Source organism: Marmota monax, unplaced genomic scaffold (genome assembly GCF_021218885.2).
Source record: "Marmota monax isolate L192 unplaced genomic scaffold, Marmota_monax_Labrador192_F-V1.1 WCK01_AAM20220418_F8-fsc00138, whole genome shotgun sequence".
Lineage (NCBI taxonomy): Eukaryota > Metazoa > Chordata > Mammalia > Rodentia > Sciuridae > Marmota > Marmota monax.
In genome coordinates this window covers 2,377,145-2,397,278 of record NW_026692763.1, presented here as the reverse complement: position 1 = coordinate 2,397,278, position 20,134 = coordinate 2,377,145, and the positions used below count along the sequence as shown (strand labels likewise).

Sequence of the window (20,134 nt, the reverse complement as noted above, 5' to 3'; positions counted from 1 at the left end):
TTCTCCAGCTGAGTATGCAAACGTCAAGGGGATTCTGTGGGCACGCTGCAATGCAGCTGCAGGAAAAGAGCAGGATCCCTTCAGGTTGCTCCTGGGTAGAATTGGTCACTGTGGCTGCAGCTGGATTGAGAGAGAGGTACAGCAACATGTCCCTCCTTCTTGTGGTTCTCTTGGAACTTTTTATTTATGCATGCAGTTGTGTGTTGTTGTTTTTTTGGTACCAGGGATTGAACTCAGGGGCACTCACAGTTAGGATCTGAATTTACTTCCTACCTTGCAATATCATGCCATGTAGATCATTAATCTGCTATCTACCCTTGTATTATGTATTAAACTTACTGAGCCACATCCCCAGCCCTATTTTGTATTTTATTTAGAGATAGGGTCTCACTGAGGTACTTAGGGCCTTGCTTTTGCTGAGGTTGGCTTTGAACTTGTGAACCTCCTGCCTCAGCCTCCCCAACAGCTAGGATTTTAGGCATGCGCCACCGTGCCCGGCTGTATGTATTTTTAATAACATGAATTTTATAGTCAGCTTATTTTAGGTTAGGAAAAAAATTAGTGACATTTTTGTTGGAATTGCATTCATTGTACCAATCAAGTGAGGGAGACTGTCTTGATGATACTAAATCATTCTCTTCAGAAACATGTCCTTCCATTGTTCAAAGTCATCTTCTTATAAATCTCACAATTTTCCTGTTAAATGTGTTTGTGGGCATTTTCTTTATTTATTAATGTTGTTACTTTTTTCCCATTATATGCAGAAACTGGGTGTTGTTTCATTATGAAATCTACTGATTATTATGTATTAATTTGTACTCTGCTACTAGTTCACTTCTTCTTAGTCCATTGTGTTGCTGTTGACTAAACCTGTTTGGTTTTAAATTTTAGTTATTGTAATTTTTCAGTTCTAGGATTTCTCTTTGTTTTTTTGTTTTGTTTCGTTTTTCTAATCAGCTATGCTATGCTTGTAGTTTCCAGTTCCCTGGAGATTTTCAAACTTGAATTCTATTGCTTTGAACATAGTAAGCACACTTGTTTGAGAGTCATGGTGCCCCTGTCCCATTAACTGAAGTCCCTGTGTTTCTATTAACTGTTTTGTTGTTTGGGTTGTGTTTTTTTACAGTGCCAGGGATAGAACCCAGGGCCTCACAAGTGCTAGGCGATGCTCTCCCCCTGAGCTATACCCCAGCCCTGTGGGCCTGTTTCTTCTCATTGGTATTAATATTGTCTTGTTCCCCTTGGGCCTGTTTAGCTATAATTCATGCCATATATTGTTTTTAAAAATTAATTTTAGGTTCAGGATGTGACCTTCCTCCAAAGATGATTTTCTTTGTCTTTTTCTGGTATTCTGGATATCCTAATAACCAAATTCAAAGTTTAATATTTCCTGGGCTACCCATATGACCAGAAGCCAAATGCAGTAAGAGAAAAAGGATCCCCTGTATTTTTATCCCCTCTTGGGATGAAGTGGTTTACCAGAATCCCTTCCCTTGTTAGATTCCAACTTTTCTCCCCATACCTGTGGAATTGCCAAAAGTATGTATGTGTATGTATGTGTGTGTGTGTGTATATATATATATATATATATATATATATATATAATGTGTGTATATATATATATATATATATATATATATAGTAGTAGTAGATAACACAATATCTTTATTTTTTATTTATTTATTTTTATGTGCTGAGGATTGAACCCAGGGCCTCACATGTGCAAGGCAAACATTCTACTACTGAGCTACAACCCCAGTCTCATGTCTTAGTTACCTTTTATCAAATGTTTCTGGAAAAAGTGACCCCAAGTGCTTTGCTTACCAGTGTGCATTCCCAAACTTTCCCAGATCTCATCCAGCAATTTATCTCTGTCTTATTAACTATTTGATGCTTTAAAAAATGTTTCTAGCCAGGTATGGTGGCACACACCTGTAATCCCAGCAACTCAGGAGGCTGTGGCAGGAGGATTGCAAGTCTAAGGCCAGCCTCAGCAACTCAGCAAGACCCTATCTCAAAATAAAAAATAAAAAGCACTGGGAATGTTTTGTTGTTTTGGTTGTGTTTTTCACAATGCCAGAGATAGAAGGCAGGGCCTCATAAATGATGGAGCGCCCCTGGGTTCAGTCCCCAGTATGAAAAAAAAAAGTTTCTATTATATTTTGTCCAACTTTTAACTTTTCCTTCATAGAAAATATTTTTCTAAATTTACCTCACTGAGCTGGAGATATAGCTCAGTTTTAGAGCACCTGCCTAGCATGTGCAAGACCCTGGGTTTGTTCCTCAGCACTGGAAAAAACAAACACAAAAACAATCCTTTGTCCACTACAACCAGAAGAGGAAGTTCTGGGTTATGGTAGTAAAGTTTTGTATGATGAACCATCCTTGAATTCCTAGAGAAAAAACAACACACGGCCGTGATATATTAATTGGAATATGTTATATTCTGTTTATTAATATTGTGTTTATACTTTTTGCATTACTATTAATTAATGAGATATATCTATATTATATTTTAGTGAAATTTTTAAAAAATTTTGTTGTAGATGGATACAATTTATTTATTTATTTATTTATTTATATGTGGTGCTGAGGATCAAACCCAGTGTCTCACATGTGCTAGGCAAGTGCTCTGCCACTGAGCCACAACCCCAGTCCCTTAGTGAAGTTTTTATTGAGTTTGATATCAGTTATGTGCTCATGTTTTTTGAAGTATTTTGGAAGTTTTCCCCTTTTTTTTTTGTAGACTATAATAATTTAAGCAGCCCTGGTATTATATTGTCTTGAAAGGTTTTATAGAATTACCCTGAGAAACCATCCAGTGCAGTGGTTTTAATTGTGTTGGTTGGGACTCTTGCTGGGGGCTATGGAGTGGTGAAATATAATAAATGACAGACAGCATATTATTCACACCAGTGCACACAGCTGTAGCTGGAGCAATTGTGTGGTTAAAAAACAACAGCAGCAAAACATTTGAGTAAATTTTCAGTGCCAAGAAATTTTTTAAAAATTCTTATTTTTTTGTTGTCTGAAGAGTAAAAAATCTTAAAGCCTTTTTTTAAAAAAAAAACTTATTTCACATGCTAGCCTTTTTCAGAGACCAGAATCTGTGCATAGAGCCATTTCCCAAACATTTATTCTGCTTTAAAAACGAGTCTAAGTTGCTTCAGGTCATAAAAATAACCCTTCCTCTCGTTCCAAAGCTCATCTGTAAAATTTGACATTTACTCGTCAGAAAACAATTTCTATTTGTAGGCTTCTTATCTGTGCTGTTCTCCCTCAAAGGAAGAGGGTTTTTATCTCTTTTGTTACTCCCATAAGCAGAATAAATGTGATTAGTAAGCATAAAGATGAAAGCAAGATGGGAAGGGAGAGCATCAGATCTACACTCAGATTTTGCAAAATCAAAACAAACAAAATCCCCCTGACAGCAATAAGCCCCCAAATCCTTTATAAAAAGTGCTATGTATTAATGAGCTGTTTTCTCATCTGCACAACCAAAGTGGTCTTTGTGAGGTAGTCTGGTTTCCTAAGAAGTATGGAATGTAGAGTGTAATTTGGGGCTTCAAAGTAATACAAGATAAGAGGACTCCTGAATTGGAACTCCCTTCCCCCACAGGTCTGGGAGAGGTTGGGAGTTAAGTTCACTGCCAGGATAAGGGGCTGAATTTCAGAAGGATATTATCAGTCAAACCAGCAAGCAACCCTACTGTGTGTGAAATAAATTAGCCAGTAACTAAGAGAAGCTGGAATTCAAGTAGTTCAGAGCCAGGCACGGTGGCCCACGCCTGTAATCCCAGCAGTTTGGGAGGCTGAGGCAGGAGGATTGCAAGTTGAAAACCAGTCTAAGCAATTCAGCGAGATCCTGTCTCTAAATGTAAAAGGTGGTTGGTGTGTGTGTGGGGGGGGAGCCTAGCTGGGGGTGTGGCGCAATGGTTAAGCCCCTTTGAATTCAATTCCAGTACCAAAAAAAAAAAAATTCAAGTTGCTCAAGCACATGCCTGTCTCCTCCGCATTGTAATCTCCTTGAGAATTGTACTTCTGATCTCTGATTCCCCCCGTGCCTGGTACAAAGTATATGCTCAGTTTATAAAAGAATGAACCAAAATAGCAATTAACATGAAAGTACACATTCGTTCATTAAGTATGGTTATTGTGTGGCTGAGTCAGACACTGTGCTGAGTGCTGGTGACAGGAAAAAAGACCACCCTGGACCCAGGATTTGTGGTCCCTGACACAAATTTGTGGACGCTCCAGAGGAGGTCACAGAAGGGACGGTGCACAAGGACTCCCTCTGGAGAGGCTTCCCATCCTTTGTTTGTGGGCCCTGCGGAGCAAAGAGCAAAGGGAAGCAGTATATTCAGAACTGGGGGTCCTGGTCCAAGGGGCTCAGAGGTCCAGCGCCTCTGGTTGGCTCCCCTGCTCCTCCCTTGCAGTGAGCAGCGATGCTTGGCTTGGATGTGAAAAGATGAAGAAAACGGAGCGTCCGCCTTGGCAGCCTCTAACAGCCCGAGGCCCAACGTGCGCAGAGATTGTCATCTGCTTCCTCGCTGTTACCCGGGAAGGAAAACCAACACAGAGGTAGAAAGAACCCCGAGCCGGCTCCAGCAGATGGTGGAGGTGTGGTTTACCAAGGGCTGGAGGCGAGAGCATCTAAATCAGGCGGTGGCGCGCCCTCTGCTGGAGACAAGGCCATTCTGCATTCGGCGGAGCTTGGGTGAAGCCCAGTTGGACAGATTGCTGAGACTCCAACAACACCAGGCGTGCCTTGTTCCTCCCCAAAGCAGAGACCAAATCTCCAAAAGGGAACATCTACCAACGTTGATCCAGGCCCTCCCATCTTCCCTACTCTCCAGGGGAATCAGGAAGTAGTCAGGATCTTGTTAAAATTCCATCTGCACTGAGTCTCCACTACTCAGTTTGCTGGTCAAGTCAGTACCTCCTTTGGTCCCTTGATGCCTGTATGTATACAAACTGGACTGGGAATATGATAGAGCACTTGCCTAACATATGTGGGTCTCATCCTCAGCACCGAAATAAAAAGATATAGGAACTATTATAAAGTATCTAACCTCCCTCTTTTTATTTATTTTATTTTATTTTATTTTTTTTTGGTGCTGGAGATTGGACCCAGGACTTCATCATGCATGCTAAGCACATGTTTCACCCCTGAGCAACTCACTCCCATCCTGTCTGTCTGCTTTTCTGCAAATACAAGGACTTGGGGTACAGTAATGATACAGAGAGCATTGCTAGAGAGGTCTATATCTAGTTTATTGGCATACTCCTTCACTTCCTTCCTGAACAGCACATCATTTGAGGATTTTCTTAAAAGAAAGTCTTTAATGCCCCCAACTAATCTTTTCCAAAGAGCAATAATTATAAATTCCAAACAAAAACTTAAAGGCATGTGTGCCTCTCTCAGGCTTTTCATTTCGATAGATCCGCTAATTAAAAGCTATAATTTAACAAATAATGACCTAACCATCTTACTCTGAAATCAAACAAAAACCTACCACTAAAATGTTGGACTGGATAAAGATAATGAATCCAGGCACAATTCAGACTCCTGCTGAGCCCAGCCTGGCCCCCTTCCAGCAACGGGGCCTGCCGCCTTTGATTAGCTGCAATAGTTTTCCAAGCCATTTGGAGCAAACTCACTACAGGGAGGATAAGTGAGCAATTTATGAGGCTAAGTGTTTTTTTGGACCCTCTCCCACTGCTGATGGAGCAGGTTGGGATATTTATCCCTTCCTTGTCCTCATTCATTGTCACTTGGTCAATTTCATTTTCTCCCCGTCCTTCTTAGGCCCCTGGGGGAGAATATTGTTTGTGAAGTAACAAGGAGTCAGGAATCATGAAAAGGAAACTGGCAATGAAACCAGGTAATGCCTGCTGCCTTCGACATCCTAAGTGGTTAATAAAATAATAAATGATGAAAGCAAGATTGCTTCCCACCTACCACACCCGCTCCCTTAGCTGGGAATTGGGCATCTGTGCCAGGCTAAAAATAGTCTGGTGTTCTGGAACCTCCCCCGCTGCCCAGGCTCACACCAGTCTCCTGTGAGTGCCACCCAGCTGTTTGGCATCTGCAGGAGTGCCCATTCTCCACGGCAGGAGGGCTGCAAACGCTGACCACTTCCTGGAGCCCTGGGAAGGGGAGTAAGTGGGGGACTCTCTGAAAGAGCATCAGGGAGTGGCAAAGGGCTCCTCACAGAGCCAAGGCAGGAAGAGCCAGCACTAGGTGGGACTCCCGTAGAACACAAAGCTTGGACCCTCCGGACCTGTATGCAGGCTAAGGGAGGAAGGAGCCTCCAGTTGTATTCAGGTCCCATTCTCATCCCCAGGAGCTCAACCTGAGTGGTTCTATCCTGGGGTCACTAGTAACAGTCCAATAATAGTTGTGGTTATCATCATCTTTGTCATCCTCTGTGCCACCATCTATGGGATGCTTATGATGTGCCCAGCACTTTGCTAAGTACTGAATGCTGATTCATTCCATTGATCCTCTCAACCACCATAAAGCAGTCATATATATATATATATTTTTTTTTTGGTCCCTTTCATTTTCTCTCAGGCCATTCCTGGATTCTCTTTCCTGACCAACTGTACTGCATAAGCCAGTTCTGAATGCCTTCTCCATCCAGAGTCCACCCATGAAAAAAGGTTACCTTTTGTGGGAAGGATGAGGTTTTCATTTTAGTTGTAGATGGACACAATACCTTTATTTTATTTATTTATTTTTATGTCGTGCTGAGGATCAAACCCAGTGCCTCCCACGTGCTAGAAAAGTGCTCTACCACTGAGCTATAACCCCATTCTAGGGTGAGGTTCTTAATTCGCCTTGTGTCATGTGATTAAATTGTTCTTCTGGTGCTAAAGCATTGGTCCTGGGATTGGGCCCTATGTTAGTCAGCTTTTCAACACTGTAATGAAACACTAGAGACCAGCTTACTTTATGAATAAAAGAGGCTTATTTAGATCCCAGTTTTGGAGGTTCAGGGGCATGGCACCTGTATCCACTCAGATCTGGTGAGGGTCTTCAAGACTGTGTCATATCATGGTGGATAGCAATGATGGGAGCATTTGCAGGGCACATTGCCAGACAGGAAGCCAGGGAGCTGGGTGGGGCTCTTATAACAACCCTCTTGGGAGAACTACTAAAGGGCAGCATGGGGGCCTCCTTAATTATTCTGAGGGCACATCCCCAATGACCTAAAGACCAGTCAGTAAGCCCCACCTCTTAAGAGTCCCATGACCTTACCACACTGAGGACCAAGCCCTCAACATATGGATTCTTGGGAGACAAACCAAACCCCAAGCATAGCAGAGCCCAAGCCTGAAGTGGCTACCGTTAGCTGGACATCAGAATGACAGGGATGGGTTGGGGGCTGTGGCTCAGTGGCAGAGCGCTTGCCTAGCACACGTGAGGCACTGGGTTCGATCCTTAGCACCACATAAAAATAAATAAATAAATAAAGGTATTGTGTCCATTTACAACTAAAAAATATTAAAAAAAAAAAAGAATGTCAGGGATGCTTCTATTAGATGGGGACAACACCCCCAATCGGATCTTGTCTGGGGTGTTCATATAATGCAGACTGGGACAATGGAAAGCTACTTCCACTGAGATGACTAAAGGACAAATGGCAACCATAATAACTGTGCATTGTTAGATGTGTGTTTGCTGAGTACGAGGTGCCCTGCTGAGCACTTTTCATGTGTTCTTTTATTTAATCTCTCAACAGCTTACAACACAGGCACTATTAGCACCTTTTACTTTAGAGCCCAGAAAGAAGAGAATCAAACAAATCCATCAATTTGCCACAGGTCACACAGCCACAGCAGGAAGGAGGTTCAAACACAGACATGGAGACTCAAAAAACTGTGCTCTGTTTTTTTAAAAAATAATTTCAAGATCATATTTTTGAAAAATCACATGATCCAAGTATTCTTTAAAAAGCATACATGGGTATTTAGTCAAAAGTGTACCTTCTTATACAGCCATGCACCGTATCCATCAGTGAGGCAGCAGCCTTTGAAAACTCAAATCCCACTTCCACAAATGCGGTTAGCAAGGCTTTACCTGTGATCGTCAGAAATGACACCCCAGTTTTGCACCTATAGATGCAACGTTTGACCTTGCTGGACAGCCATAGCAAGAGCATCCACCCCCATCTGACATCTGGACTGACAAAATAGAAGGCAGTTAGATTATAAGACAAGCTGTCATTCTAGATTTACCTAACATGATATTTTTAAAAATCAGAGTATTCAAGCTGGGTACAGTGGTGTGCAGTGACTCAGGAGGCTGAAGCAGGAGGATTGCAAGTTTGAGGCTAGCTTCCATAACTTAGTGAGACCCTGCCTCAAAATTAAAAAAAAAAAAATTTAAAAGGATCTGGGGATGGAGCTCAGTGGTAAAGCATGCCTGGGTTCAATTCCTTATTACCAATAACAACAACGATAAAAATAATAATAAAAAAGAAAGACAAGGGATTGGGGTTGTGGCTCAGTGGTGGAGCGCTTGCCTAGCACGTGTGAGGCACTGGGTTCAATCCTCAGCACCACATAAAAAAAATATAATAAAGGCATTCTATTCTGTGCAAATATATATATAAAGAAAGTCAAAAAGGCAACATATTCAATTTTCATTGTTAGGAATCCATCAGAAACAGGGACAGGAACAAATTTTTCTAATGCTTACAAATTCCAGCAATGGTTTTACATTGTTTTGTGTCCTCTGGTGACAGAGAGGGAGGAGGGCATCTTGAGAACATTTGTTTTTTTGTTCAATCTATAGGAACATATGATCCTGCAGAGCTGGAATTTTTCTTGAATATTCTGATCTTTGCTTCCATTTTTTTTTTTTTTTTTGAGATGGCATCTCCCTATGTTCCCTAGGCTGGCCTAGAAATCCTGGGCATGAGGGAGCCTCCTGCCTCAGCCTCCTGAGTCAAGAGGAGTACAGGTACACACCACTGCATCCAGTGCGAATACTCTAATTTTTAAAAATATCAGGCTAAGTAAATCTAGAATGACAGCTTGTCTTATAATCTAACTGCCTTCTATTTTGTCAGTCTAGATGTCAGATGTGGCTGGACGCTCTTGATATGGTTGTTGAGCAAGGTCAAATGTTGCAGCTTTAGGTGCAAAACTGGAGTCTCATTCCTCAAGATAGAAGTTAAATCCTTGCTAACAGTGTTTACGGATGTGGGATTTGAGTTTTCAAGGACTTTATTATTGATGGACATACTGATTTACTCTATCTCAAATCCTCAGAGCAAAACTATCAAATATCAATTCCCAGTGTCCGAAGCCTCTCCAGCAGTGACCTGACCCAGGCTTTCTGAGCTGAACTCCAAGGGTGAGGCTATTAATTGATTGTAGCATCTTGTGACCTCTTCTTAGGGATATTTGCATTCAAAGGAGGCAGAGTTCAAGTTCAGTCCATCCTCTACCTGAGAAGCGGCTCCAGAAGGACAAACTCCATCTCTCCAATGCCTCAGGCAAAGCCTATTTTTTTTTTTTAGAGGGGTGGGGGTACTGAGGATTGAACTCAGGGGCACTTAACCACTAAGCCACATCCCCAGCTCTTTTTTGTATTTTATTTATGTAGGGCATGATGTAACGTGTGGGGCATGTTGCATCAGAAAAAGGGGAAACTTAACTTGCTGGCTGCTACCCGCTTCCCGGTCTTGGGGCCGCACTTGTGGCTAAGACGGCGCATTGATTGTACATTGATTGCACAAGAGGGAGGAGATCAGCCAGAAGGCATTGCCATGGGTTGTGACAAAAATCGGACCACCTCTAGGATAGGCTCAGAACCCTTCCGCCCATGCCCATTACTGCCAGTAGGATGGGTGTAGACATGAACTCTCCCCACCCTACTGACCTTTATCCTGATCGGCTTCTGTACATTGTATTAGCTGTGTCTTCTCATTAAACGAACTCCTGCTTTGACTGGTCTCTGATCAGTCAGTCCTCTCAACAAGGGACACAAAGAGGTCGGTTCACCAAAAGTGAAAGTTCTCATCCGAGGTAAGGGTCTCCCTGAAGAGATGGGACAATCTCACACTAAGCATGATGACCCGGTTCTTAAAGCGCTGAGGTTCATGCTCAAAAGCCGAGGTTTAGAGATCTCAGATGCTCAGGCCAAAAAGATCTGGGAAACCTTGACACGTGCTGCGCCCTGGTTGGTGGCTGCCCATCTTTTTGATTGGGCCACCTGGGACCTCGCAGAACAATTGGTGAGGAAGAGGGAGATTAACCTGGGAGAGGACCCCCCTTTGGGGGTCTACCCGACCCTATCTGCCCTCAAAGCCTGTTTCTCCCCTGGCCCCTCAAAAGGAACATCTAGGGGTGGCAAAGACCCTTTTAAGACACCTACTCCTCCTACCACTTCCTCAAAGGGCGACCCACCTTGGGAAACCTTTGTTGAGGAGCAACTTGGGTCACGGGGAGTCCCTCTCGCTGCCCAGGAGGAGAAAGGCTTAGAGCCTCACTCTGACAATGGCCTCCTAGACCTTTTGGATCCTTGGCTTGGTCCTCTGAGTTCCACACCAAGTGCTCCTGTCCCGGAACACATGGTAGACAGTCGGGATGCGGAGCAGCCTCCGCCATATTGTCACCCCTCCCCTCCAGGAAATTCTCCGCCCTCTTGTGCAAACCGGAAAAGCCGGTCAGGCTGCCATCTTGTAAGGCCAGCGATGACTCATCCCATCGTGTATGGCTTTCCCTGTAAATGCTAACCCTGTGGGCAATAGTCTGGCTTTATGGTACCCCTGGGAGGCCTAAGATTTGAAGGAACTCAAAAAGGCCGCCTCCGAGGATGGACCTAATTCGCCCTGGGCCGAAACCATCCCCCAGGGTCTGGCCCACCAACAGAGTACCACCCAAGACTGGAAAAATTTAACCAAGGCCGTGCTTCCTGGTCCCCTCTACCTGAAATGGTGTGCTTTTTAAAATGAGGAGTGCTACACTCAGGCTGAGAGGAATCAGGCTGTTAATCCCCCGGTTCCTGTAACTTATGGGATGCTGTCAGGGTCCAGTGATCAATTTTCCACAGGCCTTCAGCAGGCTGCTATCACTGCCCCCTACCAGGAGCAGGTACGGGCTTTAGGACTGGTGGCATGGAAGAAGTTGGAGGAAGGCCCCTCAGAGCCCCTGGTAGCAGGAATTACTCAGGGGGCTACTTATGGTACCCCTGGGAGGCCTAAGATTTGAAGGAACTCAAAAAGGCCGCCTCCGAGGATGGACCTACATCCCAGCCACCTCATCAAGAGGGTGGAAAAGAGCCTCCAAGGGAAATTCCCCCCCAGGGCCCCTTGGTGACCAGTTTGTCAAGATGCTGGTCTGGGAGGGGATGACCACAGACCACAAACTAGCCTGTGCGGGGATGAGGGACAGATCTATGTGGAGGTGGATAGTGGCCACTAAGGATGTCAGTACTCAAGCCCACCAATCACAGTCGTTGGTCATGGCCTTGCAGGCCCAAATGGCTTCTCTTGCTGAGGCCCTTACTACCGCCCTCGCCTGTTCCAGTGGCACCAGGAAAGGGGTTTGTTATGGGTGTGGTCAACAGGGCCATTTCAAGAGAGAGTGCCCTACAGGCCGAATAAGACCAGGGACATCCCTCAGGCCAGACTAAGGGGCAAACCCCACCTAAGATGCCTTGCCCCCACCCCCCCCATGTAGAAAGGGATTCCATTGGCTGAGGGCTTGTAAGTCCAAATTTGATATTGAAGGGAAGCCTTTAAACTAATAATGGGGTGCCCTCCAGCCCCCTCACCCAAAGGAGGCACCCCACCTAGGACCCACTGGACAGTCCCAATAATCCCGGGAATTAGGCCAAAAATGGATATCTTCATAGTAGGGAAAAAGTTCCGCTGCTTGATCGACACTAGAGCGGATCAAACAGTATTAAGGAAAGAGGAGGTTCCCCCACAATGGCAGCTGATTCCCAGACCTCAGTTATTGGGAGTGGGGGGTGATACAAGGTCTGAATAAACCAAGGACTGGCTTACTTGGAAGGATGTAGATGGTAGTCAGGGAGAGGTACGCCCTCTGGTGGTGTCTGGCCTGACAGCTAATCTGCTGGGACAGGATATTTTGGGGGAAGCTGAGGTGTTCATCACCACAGATCACAAAAGGATACATGACGATATCCTAGAGGAAGAGGAATACCAGCAATAGTTTGGCCTATCAGGTCCCCTTAGCAATTATGGGGGGATCCACTTTTTGAAAACATCCAGGCGGAACACTCCTGCACCCTGTGTGAGGCCTCACCCCCAATCCTAGAGGCCAGGGTTCCTACATCCCAGCCATTCAATGGCTTCAGGGCCCTCCAGTGTGGGTGGAACAATGGCCCTTCCTCTAGATAAACTACAAAAGTTAAAAAGAGATAATATCAGAACAACTGACCCTAGGGCCTACTAGGCCCTCCCTGAGCCCTTTGGAATAGTCCTGTATTTGTTATACAAAAGGCCACAGGGAAATGGAGAATGTTACAGGACCTAAGAAGGATTAATGAGCAGATGATTCCCATTGGTACCCCCTTTCGAGGGCTACTCTGGATCCCCTCCATCCCTAGGGATTTGACTCTCATTGTGATTGACATCAAGGATTGCTTCTTTTCTATTCCCCTTGATCCCCAGGACTGCGAGAAGTTTGCCTTCTCCGTTCCCTCTGTTAACTTCCAGGGGCCAGACCAAAGATATGAGTGGGTGGTGTTACCCCAGGGCATGGCTAACAGTCCAGCTTTTTGTCAACATTATGTTTCTCAAGTCCTGCAACCCCTTCAGAGGCGATCGGACATAATTCTATATGTTTACATGGATGACATCATTATTGGGGCGGCTGACGCCAAAGCGTTAGGCTCCGCCTATAAGGAACTCCAGACTCTCTTACAGAAGGGAGGATTACATATATCTAATGACAAGGTCCAGACCTTACCCCCTTTTAAAATTCTAGGGGCGGAACTTAGATTGGACTCTGTCTGTCCCCTTAAGCCTCAATTACTTTTCCAGTCGTCCTATACCTTGGTGGAATTACAAAAACTGTTGGCGAACTCAACTGATTAAGCCCTTGGCTTCACCTGCCTACAGAAGACCTGCTTCCGCTTTTCGACTCTTTAAGAGATAAAGTCCCCACAGATGTCATCACAATGACTCCATTGCATCAATTGATATTCCAAAGGATTCAGTAGCCTTAAATGCTGGTTCAATTGGCTAGCTATAGGCCCCAATGCCCCCTCTGTCTTTGGATCCTCCCCGGCTTGGAGCTTTCTTCGGCTGCCATTACCCAGTTAGGTGATCTTCAACAGATACATGCATCTGTGGGAGTGGCCCCTAGGGTCTATTCCCAACTTGACCAGTTGGCTGACCTGATAGTTAAGGGTAGGGATCCTGATGTGCTAGTAATCCCCTACCGGTTGTCGGACTTTGAGTGGGTCAGAAGAAACCATAGTCAGGTATCCAATGCCTTGGAGGGTTTCATGGGAAAGGTGGATCGTCATTATGGTACTTCGAGATGGGTGACATCATTCTCGAGGTTACAATGGACCCCCCCAATACTTTTTCCCACCATACCCCTCACTAAAGCGGTAAATGTCTTTGCTGATGGGGGAGAAGTGGGATCTGCCACAGTGGTGTACTCCGTCTCTTCCCCTGCCAATGAAGGGGAAAGTACCCACTATTTTGAGCCAGTTACGGGATCTGCACAATTTAAGGAACTATATGCAGTTGCCCTGGCCTTAACCCATGTCCATGGACCAATGAACTTGTTTTCTGACAGCCTACATGTAGTCAACTTGTTACCGACACTAGTGTCAGCGTATATTACGTTGGACAAAAACCCAATTACTCCTCTAATGATTCAAGTCTGATCCTTGTTGAAAGAGCGGGCTGAGCCCATTTTTCTGCAGCATCTCAGGGGACACCAGGAGTTACCTGGAATCTTGACACGGGGGAACCAAATGGCTGATCGATTGGCTACCAATGGGACTATCATAGCTACAGCTCAGCCTCAACAGAACCTTCAGATGGTTCAAGGACTTCATGAACTTACTCACTTAAACTGGAGAGGGTTACATCAGAGATTCCCCCTGATCCCCATAAAAGATTTTAAAAAGATCATAAGGACATGTAAATCATGTATGTCGTTTTTACAGGTCCCACCTCTTCAATCCCCTGGGGTCAACCCCAGGGGCCTCAGACCTAATGTCGTCTGGCAAACTGATGTGACCCACTATGCACCTTTTGGAAAATTAAAATATATATTTATGTCTATAGATACCTATTCACATGCTTGTTGTGCAACTGCTCATTCTGGGGAAAAAGCTTGACATGCTGAAAGCCATTTCCTACAATGTTTTGCCATTTTGGGATTACCCTTACAGGGTAAGACAGACAATGGGCCCTGCTTTGTGAACAAATCATTACAAGAATTTCTCCAAACTTGGAATATTAAACACACCACTGGAATACCATACAATCCAAAAAGTCAAGCTATAATTGAGAGGCATAAGACCTTAAAGGACCAATTAATAAAACAAAAATGGGGAAACAACCCCCATGACCAATTAAGGACAGCCATGCTTACATTAAATATTTTAAATTTTTCCAAAGACCAACCTCTAACTGCTTTCCAGAGACATTGGTCTAATCAGACACCTTATTTGAAGCTAGAGGTCCGATGGATCATGGCACCGTCCTGATCCCCTCATTAGTGTAGGGAGGGCATTTGGGTGTGTATTCCCGATTGGGAAGCCAAGTCCAATTTGGGTACCCGCTAGAGATCTAAAATACTGTTCACCAGAACAAAAATTATTACCCAAGAGCACCCCCTTCTTGAGGTATGATTCTTTATTTTTTCATTTGTAATGAAAAGACCATTCTGGACGCTTTGCCTGGTTGTGACCAGACTCCTCATTGTCTCCCTCATGGAATTCGTGTTTGTTGGAGGAGACGTGCTTGGGGAGGCATGCTTTGATGCCATATCCTTGGCTCCCCCTGCAGGCAGTGTGTCACTAAGGCCCTTCTCAATAGTCGATGCTACGGGACCAAATATGATTGTGGTAATGGCTTATGGGGGGGCATATGTAATCAGCAATCTTGAAGCCTGTGAAGCTGGCTCAGGTCGCCTCGTTGCTCTTGACTACAGCATCTGCTGGCCCAAACCAGTGATTCTTCCTTCTAAGCCCCAAGGCTCCCCCCCACCCACATGCCTGTGCACGATATTCCATTCAGGCATGGTCCACACTGCTTGTTATAAATCAGCATCTAAATGTACTCACAGGGGTGTAACTTACTGGATGGGCCACTCTGAGGGGTCCCATTCTGGGTATCAGTGTCCTGGAAGTGGTGGTAAGCCAATTTGTTGGTCCTTATATGCCCCCCCCCCGGGGAAGAATGGACCATTAAAGGCTACTGCCATTCCCATTTGGTGGAATATAACCTCACCTCTTCCTAGTAGATGCCCTATACTCCCACCCCACTCAGAAGTCTTTTTGCCCTTGGTGACCATGCCTAACGTCATCTGTCTCACTAGAAATGGCACTCAAGATGTGGGGATGTTGAATCCCTTCTGGTGTGGAGGCAATAGGTTTTTTGAGGATCAGTAGGTGGTATGCTTTGTCCTCCTAATGGTACTGCCTCCTTCTGTGGGTACATGGCATAAAGTGTCCTACCAGGTAATTGGAGTGGGATCTGCATTGTGGTCCTCCTCCTTCCTGACATTGGGGTCCTCCCAGTAACCAGTCCCTGCCCATACCTGCTGTTGAAGAGCCATTCATGATGTTCCTTTGCTGTTGGGTCTGGGGGTGGCCACGGGGATGGGCACTGGACTTGCTGGCCTCGGTATTTCTTTACAGATGTACAATAAGCTTTCTCAGCAGATGATAGATGATATGCACCATGTTGCCAGCACTATCTTGGACCTGAAATCTCAACTCAATTCCTTGGCTGCAGTAGTCCTCCAAAACCACCGTGGTCTGGACCTGCTTACCGCCCGAGAAGGAGGACTATGTCTGTTCCTACAGGAGGAGTGCTGTTTCTACGGTAATCGCTCTGGTATTGTCCAAGACAAGATCAAAAGACTACAAGAAGACCTTGAAAATCGACGAAATGAGCTGCAATCGAGCTTCCTATGGACTGGGTTAAATGGGTGGCTTCCTTACCTTCTCCCCTTTGTAGGCCCCTTGGTTACTATAATTCTTGTATTTACATTTGAACCTTGTGTAATCAACAGGCTCCTCCAGTTTCTCAAGGATTGAGCCAGAGCTGTTTAACTGATGGTGGTCCAGCAGCAATATGCTGTCTTACAAGATACTGACTGGGAACCCTATGAGATTGGCCACGGCCCCTACCAGGATGTGCAGGTGTAAGCCGGGAGCAGAAAGGTTTCCTTCGTAGGCAATAGCCATCTCCCTTCCTTGAGGCTTCCCATTGGGCCTGTGGGCCCTGCAGGTGGGATTGCCCCAAGAGCGAGAGTGGTAGTCAATGACGGATAAGATCCCCAGAGGGGGACAATCTAAGACAGGCACACTCTCAAGTAAGGCAAACACCTGCTAATAAAACAAAAGAGGGGAGATATAGGGCATGATGTAACATGTGGGGCATGTTGCACCAGAAAAGAGGAAACCTAACTTGCTGGCTGCTACCTGCTTCCCGGTCTTGGGGCCACACATGTGGCCAAGATGGTGCCTGGTGATCAGCAGAAGGTGTTGCCAAAAAATTGGACCACCTCTAGGATAGGTTCAGAACCCTTCCACCCTCATGGATAGCTCGTGACACCCATTACTGCCTGTAGGATGGGTGTACACGTGAACTCTCCCCACCCTGCTGATCTTTATCCTAATTGGCTCCTGTACATTATATTAGCTGTGTGTGTTTTCTCATTAAACGAGCTCCTGCTTTGAGTGGTCTCCCTGACGCGTCTGATTGTCCTCCCTCGGCCCGGGCGGTCAGTCGGCCCTCTCCTTTCTTGGTTTGTCCTGGTCAGGGCGTGCTCTCCCCATCTCTCCTGCAGGTCGGGAGGGAACAAGGGCTAAACCATGAAAATTTAGAGACAGGGTCTCAGTGAGTTACTTAGCACCTTGCTGTTGCTGAGGCTGGCTGTGAACTTTCAATCCTCCTGCCTCAGCCTCCTGAACTGCTGGGATTACAGGTGGGTACCACCCAGCACCTGGCTCTTCAGTGGTTTTGATATCTTTAATAATATCCATTTGCCTTGATCTCAAGCATTTGGGGAAAAGTTTTCTGACTCTCTGTAGGGATTCATTTTGATGTGCATGCCTGGAATAGTCATTGCTTTGGAAATTTTGGTAGCACTTCCTGAATAAACTCCGTGTCACAGCAGTGAAGCAGAGCAGGGATGTTTGTGGTAAACGCAAAGAAAGGCTGACAAAGACTGTTTCCAACTAAAAGAGACAAAAGGCACATGACAACCAAATGCAAAGCATGAGCCTGTACAGGATGCTGGACCCAAAGAGAAAAATATAAGCCTATTGAGGATATTATTGGAGCAACTGATTAAATTTGAAAATGAACCATAGATTACTGTATTATCTTGACGCTTTATACAGATTATGTAAGAGAATGTCTTTGTTTTTAGGAAATATGCACTGAAGTCTTCAGGAGGAAAGAGCATCATGTCTATAACTTTCATATTGTTCAAAAAAGAACAAAAATAATTTAGCTGGGCATGGTGGTGCACATTCATAATCCCAGCTATTCAGGAGGCTGAGGCAGGAGGCCAGCAAGTTTGAGGCCAGCCTTGGCAATTTAGTGAGACCCTGTCTCGAGAAAGAGTTGGGGGTGTGTTTCAGTAGTACAGCACTTGCCTAGCAACTTTTTAGGTCCTGGTTCAATCCCCAGTCTGGGGGGTAGGGAAGACAATGCAAATGGGAATAAATGTTTAAAATTGGTGAATCTGAGTAAGGATTATGGGAGGCCTGTGTCTCTGTGTTCCCATGCTGCCTCGCCTGCTCACTAGGTAACTCTAAACTTAAGTTCTCCAGGCCTTAAGGGTTTGGCTAGTGGTAAGAACCTAATATCTTCTATTTTTATCACTATTCCCTCACTACTCACAGTTCTTGGGGAAAAGAGTTCTAAGTAGAGTTATTTCTTCCAGAAGCACAGGTAGACAAAGTCCTTCCATAAACCCTGCCACACAGGAAAAGCTGGATTTCATCACACATCTTGAATACACATGGTGATAGGCTTTATGCATTTTTCTGTGACTTGCCTATTTCACCCAAAACAATCTCTTGGAGATCTTTCCATAACAATGCCAATAATATTTCACAGTTACTGACATTTACCATGTGACTTTCATGCTTCTCAGTGCTTGAATGCATTATTTAATCCTCACAACAATCCTGTGAGACAGATTCCCTGGTACTCAACATTTTAGGGATAAGGCAACTGAGGCTCAGAGAGGTTAGGTAAGTTGCCAAAGGCCAGAGTATCAGAATTTGAACTCAGCTGATTCCTCCTGAGCCTGTTAACCTTAACCACCATATTCTCCATGTAAGTACTTCAAGGTCCACTTCATTGACAGAAAGTAAAGGGGGCACCAAGGGGGCTGTGCAGTATTCCACACAATGATGCTTTCAAAGCTCATTTAGTCATTTCCCAATTGATGGGCATATAGGTTATTTCCAATATTTGATATTTAAAACCATGCTGCAGAAGCGCATGCGTAAGGCGGCGCCAGGACGAATTGCGCCCAGGCTGGAGGCAGGTTAACCCTCTGAAACCTCGGCATGGCATTGCCTGAGGCAGCCTTGGGGTCCTCAGCGCTAGACCAGAGTGGCCCAGATGCGATGGCCGCCTCCCTGGTGCTCTGGGAGCAGTGGCTATGTGCTCCTGATGCTGGAGATGTTCGGGGGACCACAACAAGACGAGCGAGTTTCTGGTGCACAGTGCCAAGGTGCACTTGGTGGCCTGGAGCTGTGACCGGCGTCTCTTAGTCCCCAGATCCTTAAACAAGACGTCCAGTGTCTTCTTGCTGGAGAAGGACCTGTTGGTCGTGGGGACATGAGGATAGAGTGGACCAGCTTTGTTGGCATCCCAGTAGTCCTGGATCTCTTGGTCACTTTATCTGGCAGTGAAACCACTAGCATCTGGGATGTGAGGGCTACAGAATGCAGTGCCGCCGAAACGCTAAAGGGGAGAGATTACTATCTGCTGGAGTCCGGATAGCCAGACCTTGTTGCTGTAGGCAACAAGGATGATGTGGTGATCTTTATGGATGCCAGAGCACCGTTCCAAAGCAGCCGAGCAGTTCAAGCTTGAGGTCAACGAAATCTCCTGCAACAATGACAATAACATGTTTTCCTTGGCAAATGGCAATGTTTGTTTCAACATCCTCAGCTACCCAGCACTGAAGCCTGTTCAGTCTATCAACACCCAACCTTCCAATTGCATCTGTATCAAGTTCGACCTTATAGGGAAATCCTTTGCCCCAGGAAGTGCAGAGGCTTTGGTTAGCCTCTGGGGCGGGCATGAGTTAGTATGGGCGGGTGCTTTTCCGGGCTGGATTGGCCTGTAAGGACCCTCAGTCGGATGGGAAATTGCTGGCATTACCATCGGAGGATCATTTTATTGACATGACTGCAGTAGAGACAGGAGACAGACTATGGAAAGTGCAGTGTGAGTGCCCAACCTTCCCTGTGGTTTGGCACCCCAAGAGACCTCTGCTGGCATTTGTTGACAGCAAATAGAATGGCAGCTGGGACTGTGGAGCTGTTTGGGCTTCCTAAGGATTCCTGAGAGGAGGACCTGACATAGGGAGAGGAAGCCCTGTGGAGACACTCTGTGCAGTTTGGTCTGTTCTCTTGGAGTTGGTGGACACCCTAAATATTTGTGAATCAGTAAAGGCTCAGCGGTAGAGCGCTCACCTAGCACATGCTTGGCTCTGGGTTCCAGCCTCAGCACCACACAAAGATAAATAATTTTTTTTAAAAAGTCTTGTGTCCAAGTACAACGAAAAAATAAATATTAAAAAAAAGTCTCTTGTGAGGCTGCCCATTCCAATTTCTTTCCCATTTTTTTGTGTTAGCTGTTTCCATTCTTCCCACCCAGTATCAGTTAGCGAAGGAGGACTTCACACTACGGGACCTCCTGTCTTC

At 45.3% G+C, this 20,134-nt stretch overlaps 1 pseudogene; it reads left to right on the top strand.

Annotated features, from left to right (window-relative positions):
• Positions 1-18,766: 18,766 nt before the first annotated feature.
• LOC124094184 (THO complex subunit 3-like) lies at positions 18,767-19,726 on the top strand (annotated as a pseudogene).
• Positions 19,727-20,134: the final 408 nt, after the last annotated feature.